The 17329-nt window shown below is 43.2% G+C and overlaps 1 protein-coding gene across 2 annotated transcripts in view; it reads left to right on the top strand.

The window, feature by feature from the left end:
• The window catches only part of LOC126335470 (leukocyte elastase inhibitor-like), a 214482-nt gene that overhangs the window by 64268 nt on the left and 132885 nt on the right, over positions 1–17329 (top strand). The window lies entirely within an intron of this gene.

Raw genomic sequence — 17329 nt, 5'->3', positions numbered from 1 at the left:
CTCGACAGATACCCCTCCGTTGTGGTTGCACCTACGTACTTCTATAAAACCAACTGTAGTCGTGACAATATTTGCAGAAAGTATTTTCATATAATGTACCAGAAAAATTACATAATTGTAGGATACTTAGTTCAGTAGTAACGACGTCATAAACACTTAAGTACTAGATACGGGGAAAACTGCCACATCACGCAAGACGTTTAAATTTATTACTTCGTTACTACTATCTCTATTCGCAAAAAGTTTCTCAAGCAGTATCTACTGGACGTGCCTCCAAAAATATACCATTGTAAGACATACGGTTCAGGAGTTACAGCGTTAAATACAGAGATGCGTGAAAAACTGCCGCATCATGCATGACGTTTTAATTTATTACTTCCTTACTACTAATTCTATTCACAACCGATTTCGCAGACAGTACCCACATATAACACTGGATGTAGCTGCAAAATTACATCATTGTACAGCTCATAGTTCAGGAGATACGACGTCATAAGCAGAGAGCTGCGTGAAAATGAAACTGCAGGATGAAATTCACTCAACATAGAGGTGAAGTATGTGTAAAAACATGTTTAAAATACGATGCATATATAAATATATTTTACATGTGCATATGCGGGCAAAGCACGGATAAAAAGCTCATCCTAAACGCCTGCAACGATTTCAGTAAAAAGTGGACACATATTAGTTCCAAATTGAAAAGATATACGTTGGTGATAAGAACCATTAGCTACCTATTGGGGTGAGTGTGATAACGTGGAGAGAGAAGGGGGCAGGAGGAAATGGACGGACAACGAGGGGGAAGGAGAAGACAGGCACAGATGGGAGGAGAAGGAGACAGACAGAGATAGGACAGGAGTAATGGACAGAGAGAACAGAGAATAGGTGAAGCAAAGAAAGAGATATGGAGAAAGACAGGGGAGGAAGAGATAGGCAGAGAGAGAGAGAGAGAGAGAGAGAGAGAGAGAGAGAGAGAGAGAGAGGGTGAGGAGATGGGGTGAGGAGACGGCAGAGGAGGAGGAGGAAATGGACAGGGAAAGGGACGAAGTGGAGATGGACAGAGAGGAGGAGATTACCTGGGAAGAGGGAGGATGATTTGGACAGAGAGAGGGGGAGCAGAAGATGGACAGAGAGAGGGGAAGGAGGAGCCATGGCCTATATACAGTGTTGTCTAATACAGAGAACAGGAAAACAGATACATTATTCGGTTAAGCAACTAAATAAGTACACCACAAAAAGCTGCTAGTAAACAACTATTTAGCATAAAGGGGATGACTTACACAAACACGAAGGCCCACGCAGACCTTGTACTTTTGCATTGTAAGTGTCCTAGGGTTTTGTTTTAGTTCTATAAGAGAGTGATAGCTCTTCAAAAGCCTTAAAGCTGACTTTTGAACGTCGTCGATATGTATTTTAAGTCACCGTTTTAGTTTTGTGTTGGACAGTAAAGTGACTATTCCAGTCACATTGTTGACATGTAAACAGATGTAATTACTATATTAGTGACAAATATAGCAAAATAACTCATGGAAACCCTTAAAGTATTCATGTAGCTTATGTCTAAAACCGTGGTAGGAGCATCAGTACTTAATTAGTTTCTGGGTAACTAATACTTTTATGTATGGTATTGTTTATTTAGCTATTTTTTCAGTATTGTCATCAAGAAGGCTTATTTCAATCGAAACTCTTATTATAACATAAAGTTCTGACCAAAACCAGTTTTTCTGTACAATTCAATAAATTTCAGATGTAAAATTCTAATTGTAAATTATCGAAATTACGAATTTAACAGTGTGAAACTTTGGTAGCCATTTTTGCAAAGCTTTGTAAGCAGTGGGCCTGAAGCCATTTATAAGTGAGTCTGTTCCGAGATTTCGAGAGTGGAACCCGTGTCAATCAGAACCGTAATAATGTAATGGTGTAACGGTGTGTTTTTGTGTATAAGAATATGGACAGTGAAGTAGGACAATTAACAATGATGACTGATCAACTACAATAAAAAAGGGCCGCACGTGTTGTTCATCTGAGACTGTTGTTGGCTGGTTAGATTATATTACACAGTAACTATTATCGTATAGTTTGAAGGTGCAGTATGTGGATACCGGTTAAATGAGACTTAGCTATGTAGTTAAGACAAAGCCAAGTTGTGGTCGGACACATTATTGGATTTGGGTACTGTTGTACCCACCCATATTTACAATCCGATTTTTCGCTTGATCGCTGCCGCCGATGAACTACAAGCTGATTTGCGACCAGGTATGTCACAGAGGAAAAGGAGATTTGTGGCAAAGTCAGACCAAAGGAAGGGACCGGTTTATACCACTCAATAAAGGAGTTGTCAGTTTGCTAATGGAGGGAATTGAGGTGAGGGAGGGGGGGGAGGGTGGTAAATATTGTAGAGGGAGACCAACGTTCGAGTGCAGCTAGCATGTATAAATTAATGTAGGTTGCACTGTTCATGTACAGATTAAAAGAACTGAATAGCGGTCTTCTGATTGAAGACCACACAATAGTAATGTTGTATCGGTGTTTTATGGTACAATGACGTAGTTTGTGTACCAGATAATGTATCTGGTTTCCTTCTCTATATCTTAAATAGCACTGAATCAGCTTGGTAACTAAAGTATATACAGGGTGTTTAAAAAATGACCGGTATATTTGAAATGGCAATAAAAACTAAACGAGCAGCGATAGAAATACACCGTTTGTTGCAATATGCTTGGGACAACATTTTCAGGCGGACAAACTTTCGAAATTACAGTAGTTACGATTTTCAACAGATGGCGCTACAAGTGATGTGAAAGATATAGAAGACAACGCAGTCTGTGGGTGTGCCATTCTGTACGTCGTCTTTCTGCTGTAAGCGTGTGCTGTTCACAACGTGCAAGTGTGCTGTGGACAACATGGTTTATTCCTTAGAACAGAGGATTTTTCTGGTGTTGGAATTCCACCGCCTAGAACACAGTGTTGTTGCAACAAGACGAAGTTTTCAACGGAGGTTTAATGTAACCAAAGGACCGAAAAGCGATACAATAAAGGATCTGTTTGAAAAATTTCAATGGACTGGGAACGTGACGGATGAACGTGCTGGAAAGGTAGGGCGACCGCGTACGGCAACCACAGAGGGCAACGCGCAGCTAGTGCAGCAGGTGATCCGACAGCGGCCTCGGGTTTCCGTTCGCCGTGTTGCAGCTGCGGTCCAAATGACGCCAACGTCCACGTATCGTCTCATGCGCCAGAGTTTACACCTCTATCCATACAAAATTCAAACGTGGCAACCCCTCAGCGCCGCTACCATTGCTGCACGAGAGACATTCGCTAACGATATAGCGCACAGGATTGATGACGGCGATATGCATGTGGGCAGCATTTGGTTTACTGACGAAGCTTATTTTTACCTGGACGGCTTCGTCAATAAACAGAACTGGCGCATATGGGGAACCGAAAAGCCCCTGCATCCTCAAAAAGTACTGGTCTGGGCCGCCATTTCTTCCAAAGGAATCATTGGCCTATTTTTCAGATCCGAAACGATTACTGCATCACGCTATCTGGACATTCTTCGTGAATTTGTGGCGGTACAAACTGCCTTAGACGACACTGCGAACACCTCGTGGTTTATGCAAGATGGTGCCCGGCCACATCGCACGGCCGACGTCTTTAATTTCCTGAATGAATATTTCGATGATCGTGTGATTGCTTTGGGCTATCCGAAACATACAGGAGGCGGCGTGGATTGGCCTCCCTATTCGCCAGACATGAACCCCTGTGACTTCTTTCTGTGGGGACACTTGAAAGACCAGGTGTACCGCTAGAATCCAGAAACAATTGAACAGCTGAAGCAGTACATCTCATCTGCATGTGAAGCCATTCCGCCAGACACGTTGTCAAAGGTTTCGGGTAATTTCATTCAGAGACTACGCCATATTATTGCTACGCATGGTGGATATGTGGAAAATATCGTACTATAGAGTTGCCCAGACCTCAGCGATATCTGTTGTTGACAATTGTAACTACTGTAATTTCGAAAGTTTGTCTGCCTGAAAATGTACTGTTGTCCCAAGCATATTGCAACAAACGGTGTATTTCTATCGCTGCTCGTTTAGTTTGTATTGTCGTTTAAAATATACCGGTCATTTTTGAAACACCCTAATCATTAACGCGGAGTACACAGATTACAAGGTTGTCATATCCAGTTGATAGTCCGATTTGGGATGTAATATTCTGCATGTAACTGCCTTGCCTTGTAACTGCCTTGCAGGCTGTGTTGAAGTGAGACAGTTGTTGGCATTTCTCAGTATACGACTATGCTGTCGGCGGTGGCGCACTGCGCGGTGCATCGGTAACACTTCCTTTTGCTTCAGTTTTTGTTTTAACTAACCCATAAATAGCGCGATAGGAGGAGAAAGAGTACAAGATGTCTTTTCCATTCATATCAGACAGTACTGGGTACACTTCTGTAGCTGGTTTATAAGTAAAACTTCTCTTTCGCTCGTATAGTCACCTGTGGTCTCGGAGTAACACCAAAGTCTTGTATAGTACAGGTAGCTGCTTCGAGTCTTCCCTTGGAAATGAGAGTTCGTTTTAATTGTGCCGATAATCAGTTTACATTATAATAACTGGATGCTGAAATTTTTTGCATACCTTTTCTGGAAATCTGTTCTTGAAAGTACTTAGGCAATATGATGCATACTTACCTTTCCAGCACGATCGATCTACCTCTGATTGCGTAAGAGATGTTGCATAGTACAATGACTTCAACCAAACAGCGACAAAATGCTTCTCCTGTCGAGAAATCACCGTAATTCTCTTGAACGGATTTACTTTAGTGGAATGTGGATGAAGATGAAATCCATGGCAACAAACCACAAAAGAATAACAGATACAGTACTTTGAGGCCTTCGACATTTACGATCCGATTATAAGTATGTCGCTTCGTTTCTCTACGAGTGCTGTAGACGGCGCACGAGCGATGGCACACAGCACCTCCGAGGTAGCGATAAAGTGGGGATTTTTCCGCACGACCGTCTTAATAGTGTACCGTGAATATCAGGAATCCGGTAAAATATCAAATCTCTGACACCGCTACGGCCGAAAAAAAGAACCTGCAGGAACGGGACCACCGATGACTGAAGAGAATCGTTCAATCTGACAGAAGTTCATCCCTTCAGCAAATTTCAATGCTGGGCCATCATCAAGTGTTAGCGTGCGCACCATTAAATGAAACGTCATCGATATGGGCTTCGGAGCAGAAGGCCCACTCGTGTACCATCGATGACTTCACCACACAGAGCTTTACGCCTCGCCTGGGCCCGTCTACACCGACATTGGGCTGTTGATGACTGGAAACATGCTGCCTGGTCGGACGAGTCTGTTTCAGATTGTATCGAGCTGATGGACCTGTACAGTTATGGACGCAACCTCGTGAATCCATGGACCCTGCATGTCAACAGGGGACTGTTCAAGCTGGTGCAGGCTCTGTAATGGTGTGGGGCTTGTTCAGTTGGCATGATATGGCACCCCCTGTATGTCTAGATACTACTCTGAGAGGTGACACGTACGTAAGCACCCTGTCTGATCACCTGAATCCATTCATGTCCACCGCCTCCGGTGGCCGAACGGTTCTAGGCGCTCAGTCCGGAGCCGCGCGACTGCTACGGTCGCAGGTTCGAATCCTGCCTCGGGCATGGATCTGTGTGATGTCCTTAGGTTAGTTAGGTTAAAGTATTTCTAGGTTCTAGGGGACTCATGACCACAGATGTTAAGTCCCATAGTGCTCAGAGCCATTTGAACCATTCATGTCCATTGTGTATTCCGGCGGACTTGGCTATTCCAGCAGAACAATGCGACAACCTGCACATACAGAATTCCAACAGAGTGGCTCCCGCAACACTCTCCTGAGTTTAAACACTTCCGCTGGCCATCAGACTCCACAGACATGAACATTATTGAGCATTTTTGGGATGCCTCGGGCAACGTGCTGTTCAGAAGAGATCTGAACCCCCTCGTACTCTTACGGATTTATGGGCAGCGCTACAGGATTCATGGTGTCAGTTCCCTCCAGCACTACTTCAGACATTAGTCGAGTCCATGCCAGGTCGTGTTGCGGCACTTCTGCGTGCTCGTGGGGGCCCTACGCGATATTGGATAGGTGTACCAGTTTATTTGGCTCTTAGTGCATTTTCCCAGCTGTGTTAATGTTCAATGTATTCCGTTTTCACATATGCTTGAATTAATGCGGTATAACAAGATAAATTTTGAGTGATTAATTATAAACTTTCGCCACCAGCATTACACTGGACAAGTTGACTGAAATGGTGACCTTAAAATTTATGGACATACAAATAACAATTTCAACCATGATAAAAAAAATTGAATTAGCGTGACAGAGACAGAGTACACAGCTGGTGGAATGGAACTGGGAATCAGCGAGTTGCAAAATCATTGGAAGTGAATGGTTAGCAGCGATACAACCCTAAGAAAAAGAAGGTGGATCGTCGGTAAAAAAAAAAAAATGCGTGACTTCAAGCAATGCCTGAGAAGCAATAACTGAGATGTAAAACCTCCATCTCCACTCTTTCGCGTAACCTGAAATTGAAGGTCTCTGTATGTCCAACTTTACAGAGATGGTTGAGGACTCGGATGCTCGTTACAGGATGTGAAATCAGACACCTTTCAGCCGTCTAATTTTCAAAATTATTTTATTTGGCTACCAGTTTCGGCGATTTAGTTCTCCATCATTAGTCCCTGTGTACAGACAACAGTGATACCAGTACGAAATAGATAAACAAAAAATGGTGTGGTGCCAAGTCTTATAAACAGTGGTAATATGTAATAACGTAACAATACCAACAAGCATAGAAAATTACATGAAGTTACAGATAAATTAAGGAATAAAATAAGAGAGCAGTTGCACTCCGTATTAACTTATACCAATAAGCAAAGTATATAATCATACAATAGAAAAAAAGTAATCTACTAAACGGAGCTCAATATTTAACGTTATGCATAGATAATCACTGTATAATGCTAATGCAATGCCCGTGAAGTAATTGGAGTGCAACAATATAGTTGAGATTGTCACGCATCACAGTTCACAGTCTTGGCGTGGCCGCGTAATCGTCGGCTAAGGTGATGGGGCCCGCCCGGCTAGCCGCACGGTCTAACGCGCTGCTTCCCGAGCGGGAAGGCGTACCGGTCCCCGGCACGAATCCGCCCGGCGGATTAGTGTCGAGGTCTGGTGTGCCGGCCAGCCTGTGGATGGTTTTTAAGGTGGTTTTATCATCTGCCTCGGCGGATGCGGGCCGGTGCCCCTCATTCCGCCTCAGTTACACTATGTCGGTGATTTCTTCGCAAACACTGTCTCCATGTACGTGAACACCATAATTACACTACCACGCAGACATTTGGGGTTACACTCGTCTGGTGTGAGACGTTTCCGGGGAGGGGGAGGGGGGAGAGGTTCACTGGAGGCCGAACGGCACATTAATGCTGGGTGCAGTGTAGGGCGGCGGTGGGGTGGGTGGACTGCTGTGGCCTGTTGTTTGGTTGTGAACCACTGAGGGCTACGGCGGGACGAAGCCTCTCCATAGATTCTAGGTCCTCGGTTTAATGCACAGGGTGAAAAGTATTTAAACCGACAAACTCTGGGAGGTTGTAGGGGACATCAAAACCAATATTTTTTTCCTAATGTCTTTTTTTCCTATGAGGAGTATTTAAACGGGTAGAGGAAGATTTCTCTGGCAGCAAATTAATTAAACCAACAAACACTTTCCCATTTTTATGACCGAGAGGCAACACATTATCACAACCCAGTTACAGTAGCTTTTCAAAAATGCCTCCATTGCCACGTAAACAGAGGTTACTCCGTCGGATTATGTTCTGTCTGGCGCGGGCAAAAACCCCAGAAGTATCCTGAATTGTTCCTGCTGCTGCTACTATCCGGGCAACCAGATCCTCTTCTGATGCAACTGGAGTTGCGTAAACAAGGTTGCGCATCTCTCCACACACAAAAAAGTCCAGAGGGGACATTTCTGGGGATCGAGCAGGCCATGGTACAGAACCACCTCTGCCAATCCACGTTTCTGGGAACCGTCGGTCCAGGAATCGACGCACACGACGCCTGAAATGTGCCGGCGCCCCGTCATGTTGGAGCCACATGCGTTGTCTTGTAGGGAGCGGGACGTCTTCCAGCAATTCTGGCAATGCTCCGGCGAGAAAATTGTAATAGTGCCTGCCATTTAACGGCCTGCAGATACGGCCCAATGAAACAGTTGTCAACAACACCGACCCACACATTAACGAATAACCGCACTTCATGAGCGCTAGTGACTGTAGGCATGTGGGTTATCCTCACTCCAAAATGCGAATTGTGCATGTTGAAGACTCCATCACGCCCAAACGTTGCTTCATCGGTAAATAACCCACAGGATGGAAATGTAGGATGCATTTCACACTGTTCCAGGTACCGCTGCGAAAACTGTGCTCTGGGTGGATAATCAACTGGTTCCAGGTTGTGAACACGCTGTAAGTGAAATGGATGTAACAATGGCTCTCGAAGGACTGTTCTTACATTCGTCTGATTGGTCCCCATGTTACGAACAATTGGACGAGTGCTGATTGAAGGATCCCGCTCCACATGCTGCAAGACAGCTTCCTCAAATTGCAGCATTCTTACCGTGTGATGGGTTCCCTGTCCAGGTAATCTGCTGAATGACCCGGTCTTACGCAGACGTTGGTACACAGCAACAAAGGTCGTATGATGCGAGATACGGCGATTAGGATATTGTTATTGATAAACTCGCTGTGCAGCTCGTTTGTTGTGGTGCGCTACGTAGTACGCACCAACCTTATCAGTGTAGTCACTCTAGGTGTATCGCTCCATTAGTAAACAGAGAGAAAGTGCTACTACACTGGTGGGCAGCAGTTGTTTACAACTGAACAGCGTAATAAACCCTCTAACAACTGAAGAGCGTAACACGGCCTCCACCCGTTTAAACTCCACCCGTTTAAATAATCCCCATAAGAAAAAATGACATTAGGGAAAAATATTTGTCCCCTACAACCTCCCAGAGTTTGTCGGTTTAAATACTTTTCACCCTGTACACACAATACACAAGGTGGTGGCGCCGACCACTGAGGCATGAGAGCTGCTAAGGGAGAATGCAGCTAGCTGTAGCGGATTGACTGCGTGAAGCCTAAAACATCATTTTGTAGATACCGACGCGGTTGAATAATCTTAAAATCGCGAAAAGGTGAAAGTATGACTCCAGAACGGCTTGGCAGAAGGCCAAAGTCCAACAATGTTCACTTAACTGGATATCAACTTGACTGTACTGACTCTGGCACATAAGACCTTCCTCGTCACCATGGAACCCCTCTTTGACCAATCAGCGAAAGGGCTTAAGTGAATCGCAAGTCCCGGATGTAGCAGTTGGTTCCCTGTTTCCCACCATATAATTTAATATTCATCAGCCAATGAAAACCGTTGCTTCACCAGCCGGCAGGGTTCGCGCGAAGATCCCCACATCCGGGTCTCCACGATGGAAAATTCTTAAAATCTTAGGGAGGCTTTTAGCCTCTTTCCACGGAAGGAGCAAAGGGGAAATTTTCGAAATGCAAGAGTGGCAACATTTCTGGTTGAACAAGACAGCGCCACGCGAACGTAGGCAGTTTCGCTGTGGACAACCGTACGTCGATGGCTTTTAACGAGGGCCGGGTCTCAGCCTGACCGCCCTTGAGGTACCGAATGCTGTTCTCTGTAAAGATCGCCCGAGCGCCTTCGGGTCCGTCTCCAATGACCACAGGTGGAAAACGGATAATCCCCGCGCCTCCGTTCGCCACAGAGCTGTCCTCTCGCGACTGGGAAAAACTTCACTGACGTGTCGTTCTGCATTGTGTGCGGAGGCTGCTGTTCCACAGTTAGAGGCGATCACTCGTGCCGAACCACGATGTTGTTGTTGTGGTCTTCAGTCCTGAGAATGGTTTGATGCAGCTCTCCATGCTACTCTATACTGTGCAAGCTTCTTCATCTCCCAGTAACTACTGCAATCTACATCCTTCTGAATCTGTTTAGTGTATTCATATTTTGGTCTCCCTCTACGATTTTTACTCTCCACGCTGCCCTCCAGTACTAAATTGGTGATCCCTCGATGCCTCAAAACATATCCTACCCACCGATCCCTTCTTCTATTCAACTTGTGCCACAAACTCCTCTTCTCCCCAATTCTATTCAATACTTCCTCATTAGTTATGTGACCTACCCATCTAATCTTCACATTTCGATAGCTTCTATTCTCTCCTTGTCTAAACTATTTATCGTCCATGTTTCACTTCCATACAAATACTTTCAGAAACGACTTTCTGACACTTAAATCTGTACTCGATGTTAACAAATTCCTCTTCTTCAGAAACGCTTTCCTTGCCATTGCCAGTCTACATTTTATATCCTCTCTTCTTCGACCATCATCAGTTATTTTGCTCCCGAAATAGCAAAACTCCTTTACTACTTCAACTATCTCATGTCCTAATCTAATTCCCTCAGAATCACCCGACTTAATTCGACTACATTCCATTATCCTCGTTTTGCTTTTGTTGATGTTCATCTTATACCGTCCTTTCAAGACACTATCCATTCCGTTCAGCTGCTCTTCCAGGTCCTTTGCTGTCTCTGTCAGAATTACAATGTAATCGGCGAACCTCAAAGTTTTTATTTCTTCTCCATGGATTTTAATTTCTACTCCGAATTTTCCTTTTGTTTCCTGTACCGCTTGCTCAATATACAGGTTGAATAGCATCGGGGAGAGGCTACAACCCTGTCTCACTCCCTTCCCAACCACTGATTCCCTTTCACGCCCCTCGACTCTTATAACTGCCATCTACTTTCTGTACAAATTGTAAATAGTCTTTCGCTCCCTGTATTTTACCCCTGCCACTTTCAGAATTAGAAAGAGAGTATTCCAGTCAACATTGTTAAAAGCTTTCTCTAAGTCTACAAATGCTAGAAACGTAGGTTTGCCTTTCCTTAGTCTTTCTTGTATGATAAGTCGTAGGGTCAGTATTGCCTCACGTGTTCCAACATTTCTACGGAATCCAAACTGATCTTCCCCGAGGTTGGCTTCTACTAGTTTTACCATTCTTCTGTAAAGAATTCGCGTTATTTTTTTTTGCAGCGGTGACTTATTAAACTGATAGTTCGGTAATTTTCACATCTGTCAACACCTACTTTCTTTGGGATTGGAATTGTTATATTCTTCACGATGTGAACAGAGAAATCTGAGTGACTCCAGAAATGAGCTTGATTTTAAAATCCTGTATGATAACACATCTACAGCACTAGCAACTATAGCCTAACCCCACTCGCTAGTCACACGCGTACAATTGCGAATAAAGCAGGTAAACACAGAACGATTCGGAAAACAAAATGAAGAAATGATAGTTTGATATGCTAATCGAGTATGCAAAGGAGGATACTATGTGAAGTAAGGTGTGGAGCAGACCGCTACCTCACAAGTCTTTTCAACGTGTAAGAGAGAAAAAGTAGACTGCTGAACACGAAACTTTCAATTGTGTTCGGAGACCACAATCTGCACACTCAGTGAGCTTCGTAATCTCTGATTACCAGAGGTTGAAAATACTGCTTCAGTTGCAAAGATTTTATTATCCGACGACCGGTTTCGGGCTCTTATAAGCCCATCTTCAGGTGTCGTAACTTGCTGCTGTGACTCCAGAGCGCCGCGTTGGACGTGTAGTAGGCGCGGTGTGATACCTGAGCTCTGATTAATTTTCTTGTAAATCAAACAATGCTAAATTCAGTATCGGTTACTCTGGTCTAAAAAAAAAGGTCCAAACAGGCCTTGAAGGCCCAACGTCACCGACCGGCCGCCGCGTCGTCCTCAGATTTTATGCGTCACCTGATGCGAACAAGCATAGGGCCAGCACATCACTCTCCCGGCCATCGTCATAAGTTTTTCGTACCGGTACCGCTACTTCTCACTCAAGTAGCTCGTAAGTTGGCCTCACAAGGGCTGAGTGCAACCCGCTTGCCAACAGCGCTCGGTAGACCCGGACGTTAGTCGCTCAGGTTCTAGCTAAGCCTGACAGCGCTTACATTCGGTGATCTGGCGGGAACCGGTGTTGCCACTGCGGCAAGGCCATTGGCGTTACTCTGATCTGGCGCAACTAAAAGCATTACGTCAGTCATATATGAATACAATGCTAAGATTTACGTTATCAATTTATTTAAAAAATCTTCCTTAGCTCGCTGACGGTTACTGCAAGTTCTGTGCTGCGCGAATCATTATTGTCGCGCGAGGTGGCTCTGTGGTTAGCACAGTGTAACGACGGTTCAGATCCTCTTTCGGCCATCGTGATTTAGGTTTTCCGTGATATTCCTAAACCGCTTAACGGGGGTAGGACGTCAAACGGGCTGACCTGGAGCAGGAGAGGCACCACAGGACATTTCATTTTCTACTGTCTATTCTTTTGCAAATAAATTCATAAAACTTTGTCAGCATGACCAGGACGGATTCGGGATTCACACTCATAGCAGTGGAAGTTCAAAAACAACAAAATAATTTTTTTTACATGTGAGATTTCATCTTTTTTTCGCTTACTATTGGCTGAATTTGTTGCTATAGGTACATTTTTCTTCACAAGTAAGAGTGATTCTTTGATGAATTTTGCACAGCATACAAACCGTACTTACAGGTGTATGAAACTCTAGAATTTTCCAAATCTATTAAAAACTGTGGAAAAAATTGAGATAATTAACTACAAAATTTGATTTTTTTCTAAACATAAAGTTTAGAACGTAACAGCTCATTCATTTTTTCATAAATTAAATAGATTCTAGAGTTTCAGACACCTGTAAATATGGTTTGTATGCTGTGCAAAATTCATCGAACAGTCTCTCTTACTTATGAAGAAAATTGTACCTATAGCAACAAATGCAGCCAATAGTAAGTGAAAAAGTGATGAAATTTCACAAGTAAAAAAATTTTTTGTTATGTTTTTGAACTTCCGCTGCTACGAGTGTGGATTCTGAATCGTTCCTGGTCATGCTGACAAAGTTTTATGAATTTACTTGTAAAAGTATAGACAGTGGAAATTAAAATGTCCTGTGGTGCCTCCCCTGCTCCAACTCGGGCCGTTTGACGTCCTACCCCCCTTAAGCAAATAACGCACTGGTTTTTTGAAAAGGACACGGCCGATTTTCTTCCTCATCCTTTTCTAACCCGAGCTTGTGATCCGTGTCTAATGACCTCGTCGTCGACGAGAGCTAAATTCTAATCTTTCGTCATTATCATCATCATCTTCTTCGCCCCCTCCTTTCCATGGAGGCTCCTGCCTGGACAAGAAACAGATTCTTAAAAGAATTAATAAAATGATTTTCTCCCACTTGCAGCCCTGATTCCATCACTCAGAAAATATCTTTACTGCACCGATCTAGCTTTACTACGCAAAGAAGGAAATAATAAAGCTCTTGTACGACTGATGCAGTGTGGCCTTTACGCTTTCAGCGCAAAATCACGTTACTTTTTTCTGTTAAGTCACGACTTACACTCACTTATCAGTAGCGTCATGATACGAGAGTAGGTCAATTATTATCTGCAAAGTAGTTATAAAATTTTATTGTAATCAAATAGGAAACTTATAAGAACATCATTTTTCGACATAGTCTCCTTGCGTTTGAACGCACTTGGTCCATCGTTGTACAAGCTTCCTGATGTCCTCATAAAATAAGGTTCTCAGTTGAGCTGCGAGCCAGGAATGCACCGCTTCTTTCAGTGGTTCGTCCGAGGCAAATCGACGGCCCCTTAATGCCCGTTTGAGTGGACAAAACAAGTGATAGAAGGGGCAAGATCGAGACTATATGGAGGATGACCCAGTACTTCAAATTTGAGTTTCTGGAGCGTTTCAACGGTGTGGGTAGCAGTATGCGAACGGACATTGTCGTGCAACAACACCTTTTGACAGCAATCCTCGGCGTTTGTTTCGAACTGCAGGCTTTAGCCTGGCAGTAAGCATCTCACTGTAACATACACTGTTTATTGTTGTGCCCCTTTCCCCATAATGTTCCAGTGCTGGACCCCGTGCTTCCCAAAAAAACCGTAAGCATCAGTTTTCCTGAGGACGTCTGGGTCTTGGACTTTTTCTTGAACGGCGAATTTGGATATTTCCATTCCATACTCTGCCGTTTACTCTCCGGCTCGTAATGGTGGATGTTTCGTCACCAGTAATGATTCTGTCTAAGAAGTTGTCCCCTTCGTTACCATAGCGATCCTAACGTTTTTGGCAGATGCACAAGCGCGTTTGTTTATGCAACTGTGTGAGTTGTTTTGGGACCCTCCTTGCACAGACTTCATGTAACCCAAGTCTGTTGTGGATGATTTCGTAGGCAGAACCATGACCGATTTGCAGAAGATGTGCCACTTCGTCAATAGTTAATCGTCTGTCTAACTTAAGAGAATCATTTCACGTGAACGAACAATGGTTTCTTCATTTGTGGCGATAAACGATCGTCCGGCTCCTTCATGCTCCTTCGTGCTTAACACTTGTGCGACCATTTCAGAATTTCTCAATCCATTCGTAGACACTCTGTTGTGGCAAAACACTGTTCCCGTATTGTACCGAAAGTCTTCGATGAATTTCGGCCCCTTGATGCGCCTTCCGACTCCAATAAACGGATCACTGAACGTTGCTCTTCTTTGATGCAAATAGACAGCGGAGCAGCCATGATTAACAGCACAGCAGCGATAACGAAAGTAACCTAGCAGCTTGAAAATTGCAAAGATATAACAACAAATAAACAAAGCATGCCTCATCAACGTGAAACGACACTACTACCAAAATAAAAATATAACTAAATTGCGGATAATAATTGCCTTACCCTCGTATTACTGTCATCGTCTGTTTGTAATGTCTACAGCGAAATTCTCGTCCTGTGCCAGTTGCTGTGCGCTGGGCAAGTAGATACAGTACGACGTGTCCCTGAACTTTAGAACCAACGTTTTACAGATGATAAATAGTCCTAAACGAGCACTTTGAGAGAGTGAACTAACAGCCTAAAGTGAATACGTAAACTTCCAACTTGCAGTGACCACTCCCATTCATAACAGCTTATCAAAATGGCAACGGCTAGTCTCGACGCAAGCGTTACAACAATTCACGGACAGAACTGAAATCTGGGTTTAAAAATCAGGTTCCCCGATAGAAGGATACAACAGCATTCCGCTCGCACAGTTTTTGTCGAGAACCGTGGCCAGCTCTCTGCTATTTCATCATTCCGGTTTCTCGTAAGTTTCTATTCATGGTGATGATTTTCTTCAGACTGGGACCACTCCTGTTACGAAACTTTTCTTCTGAACACATGAACACTAGGTCCTGCTGCACCACGCATTAAATTACATCTGAAGGTTCCTATGACGAGTAATGCTTCATTTATAACAACCAGTCATCAACTTTAAACAGTGCACACTGTTTTGCACATTGTTTTGAAAGGTAGCGCCGCCAAAGACTATGTGACAGGCAGTTGTTTGTTATGAAACATAATCCGTTTACAGATACGAAAACCAGACGAATTGCTCATTCAAGACACGGTATCCCCTGAAACATATATTTCTGACTGTTGGTTTCTTGTTTTCTACTACTTACTCCACGCTCCTCTACAGTCCGTATTACTTTACACCAAAGGTTTCGGCATAGTGTACAAGTCGTTCGGCTGGTTGTCTGTGAGCTTTTTCTTACCAGTGTCATGAGTAAATACAGTGATTATTCTACGTAGCAAGGAGGCCTGGTTCACTGCCTATCAACATAAGGCGGACAGTGTTTATGGATGGTGAAGTCCGCAACTACAGAAAAATCACTTGGTAAATTCTACTGGGCTCAATTTTCGACCCACTGCTAATTCTTATGGACGTGCATTTTCTTCCACTTAACATATATCAAAGAGAATAGGTAATTTTTCTTGCAGACGACGTAAAAGAATCACGTTGGAGACACCGTAACAAAAAATGGTTCAGTTTTTCGAAGAATTTTCAATTAGTTCACTACAATCTGTCGAAGAATTGTATTGTATTCTGTTCTTTAGAACAGATGAAATAACAACAACGATCCGAGTAGCACATGGGCGGACGAGTTGTGAAAGTTTCCATGAAAAGAAACATTGTACGTAGTTTCCCAAATTTTCAGTCTCTGGCTTCTGAGTCGACTAAACAAATATCTTAATACATTTTGCATATTTCTACTGTTGGTCGCTTTGGCATACGTTTAAGGGTTAGCATTGTTAATTTCACAACAATCGAGGAGAGAGAATAATATCTGGTTTTCATCCACTTTAAGCAACTATTCGAGAAGTTTCTGTTAAGGTAATGTAGAGGCAGAAGATGAAAATCAGGAACTGTGTGGAACCTTACGACCAAAGGACGCTGTTAAGTGACTGATAACTCGGGAAAATTTCCCCTTAGGCAGAAGACCCAACTTACAACGTTCAGATAAGCAGTAACTCAGTGTTTTCTGACTTACGTGTTTCCTGAGCTCTGTCTCCGTTTGGAGTTATGTCCGATATGAAAGTACTTGTTATTGGTTCTGATAAGAGGATGAGTGTCACTAAATGGTAGCACAGTGTCAGCGAGTAAACTACTTTTACACTCCCAATGCTCCTCGGACATAATGTGAAACGACTGACAATGGTATCATGATTCGTTACAGGTCTATTAAATAATATTTAATATTCATTAAACTCAAGGCAGATAAATACTTTTATCTACTCAAGGCTTTAATATTCTGCCAGAGTTATAGCTAAAATCCCTCTCTGATATTGTATTTTATCTGTGTGGGTTTCTCACATCAATCCAGTATAGAATCTAGCTTTTAGAAAAAAAGAATTCACGGAAAGACTAAAAGCAATGACAGCTAAAAAAAATGCATTTCTTTGTGAAGTGGAGAACATGGAGTTAATGTATTAGTAGGTAGAGAAGAGTTAGACTTTTAACCGTAAGAGCGATGGAAATAGGGAAGGGGGGGGATATAATAATGAGAGGAAATATGTGGAGTAAAGTACCGATCAAAGAAGAAAAACCGAGAGGAATTTAAGGTAACTGCAAGAAAAATTGTGCGAGTGTTTTGCTTTTTCCAGAAGAATATTGTTGCAGTACAAAGATTGTTGTAAACTGCACTTTGTTCGTTAAAATTTGCAAGATCTGACCAGTATGTATATTATTATCCAATAGCGCAATCGATACAGGATATTTTGAGCAGTGTAATTCTGAGGTTAAACTTCACGTAAAGGATAATACGAACTAAATTTATTATAGCATTTCTTGAGAATTCA

This window comes from Schistocerca gregaria, chromosome 2 (genome assembly GCF_023897955.1).
Source record: "Schistocerca gregaria isolate iqSchGreg1 chromosome 2, iqSchGreg1.2, whole genome shotgun sequence".
NCBI lineage: Eukaryota > Metazoa > Arthropoda > Insecta > Orthoptera > Acrididae > Schistocerca > Schistocerca gregaria.
Note: the sequence above shows the minus strand (reverse complement) of the source record. Positions and strands in the feature narration are given on the sequence as shown.